At 46.7% G+C, this 2,037-nt stretch overlaps 1 pseudogene; it reads right to left on the bottom strand.

The window, feature by feature from the left end:
- Positions 1–210: 210 nt before the first annotated feature.
- LOC146340835 (metaxin-2 pseudogene) lies at positions 211–815 on the bottom strand (annotated as a pseudogene).
- Between the last annotated feature and the right edge of the window lie 1,222 nt (positions 816–2,037).

Below are 2,037 nucleotides of genomic sequence, written 5' to 3'. Positions count from 1 at the left end.
CACCGTTTCCAAGTTCTTTGCTGAAGCACAACACTGGTGTTCTTCTTGGGTTGAAGCCAGGTCCACATGCAATGATCCGTCCACAGGATGAATCCTTCCCTCCAGGCACACTCATGCAGCCAGTCCACTGCCCCCATGATCGCCATGCTCTCTGTCCTCACTGATGAGTAGTCTTCCTCTCGCCAGGATAACTTTTGGCTGAGATTGGGGTCAGGATGCTTCACCCTTTTCCCCCTGGTAACCACCCTGCTCCAATCCTGCATCTACCTCCTCTGTAGTAAGTAGGTAGGGGCACTCAAGATCCAGTGCAGTCACCACTGACTTCATATTGAAGAAGTACAGTTGTGTTCCAAGTCTTTGAAAATAGACTTGATAACACTGATCGACACCTTGTAGTGTCTGATCAAGTGACTCTCCACCCCTCTTGATAGCTTTTATCTTATGCTGGACCTCCCATTTCCTCTGATAGGCCCAACCATGCTTAAGTAGGCAAGGTTCCAGAGATCCATAACTTGGGTGCGTAATCCCCTGAACTGTAGGATCACCACACCACTGAAGATACAGCTCTGTTGTCAAAAGCACATTACTCCCTAGTTCTCTGTAGACCTCTATCTCAGTTTTCTGGATATCACTCACTCTACCACTAAGTGAATGACCTTTAGCTTTTTGAATGAAACAAAGGGGTCAAGTTCCAGAACTACTTGGTTTCCTACTTGAATGCATAGCACTTTTCCAGACAGGGTCATGTATGTTGCAATTGCCCTTCAAAACATCTGGAATGGCAGACAGTAAATCTGCACAGAGGCCTTAATCATCTGTTTTAGAGTCCCTTGTTCTCCCAAGCCATCAGGTTGTGGCTAGTAAGCAGTAGATTCTAGATGTTTGATTCTACAACACTTCCACAAACCTTGTGCCACTTCAGACTTGCACAGACTTCCACGAGCTGAAAGTGACTCAGTGGAAAAACTTAGTTTCCTCAATATCTTTAACAGGACCTCTGCCATGACTGGAGCACCCACTGTTCTTAGAGCCCCCACCTGAGGGTATCTTGTAGTAAAATCCACCACAGTTATAATGAATCTGCCATATGGTCAAGGAACACCTAATTACTTTGAATGAGTTCAACTCTCTGGGGCCAGATGAGCTGCATCCTAGAGTAATCCAGTCTTGATAGACTGGCGCACTGGGCAGAAAACAACAGAATGACATTTAACAGGGATAAATGCCAAGTTCTGCACCTAGGGAAAAGAAACCAAATGCACAGTTACAAGATGGGGGATACGTGGCTCAACAACACTACAAGTGAGAAGGATCTTGGAATTGTTGTCGATCACAAGCTGTATATGAGCCAACAACGTGATGTGGCTGCAAAAAAGGCAAATGCTCTTTTGGGCTGCATTAATAGAAGCATAGCTTCCAAATCCTGGGAAGTACTAGTTCCCCTCTACTCAGCACGGTAGGCCTCATCTGGAGTACTGTGTCCTGTTCTGGGCACCACATTTTAAGAATGATGCAGACAAACTGGAGAGGGTTCAGAGGAGGGCAACCAAGATGATCAGGGGACTGGAAACAAAGCCCTATGAGGAGAGACTGAAAGAACTGGGCATGTTTAGCCTTGAGAAGAGAAGACTCAGGGGAGATATGATAGCGCTCTTCAAGTATTGAAAGGTTGTCCCAGAGGGGAAGGCCAGGAACTCTTCTCGATCATCCCAGAGTACAGGACATGGAATCATGGGCTTGAGTTACAGGAAGCCAGATTCTGGCTGAACATCAGGGAAAACTTCCTGACTGACAATGGAACCCATTCCCTAGGGAGGTGGTGGGCTCTCCCACACTGAAGGCATTCAAGATGAGGCTGGACAGCCATCTGTCAGGGATGCTCTGTCTTGGATTCCTACATTGAGCAGGGGGTTGGACCCGAAGGCCTTGTAGATCCCTTCCTACTATACTGTTCTACGATTCTATGGTCGCTTTCCCCCAGAGATCCTGTAAGTGCTACTTTACCCACTAAGTCATATCTGTTGGTTAGGATCAAGT

This window comes from Heloderma suspectum, chromosome 6 (genome assembly GCF_057233095.1).
Source record: "Heloderma suspectum isolate Gila_16-S chromosome 6, 16-S_ref, whole genome shotgun sequence".
Taxonomy (NCBI): Eukaryota; Metazoa; Chordata; class Lepidosauria; order Squamata; family Helodermatidae; genus Heloderma; species Heloderma suspectum.
This window is presented reverse-complemented; position numbering and strand designations above follow the sequence as displayed.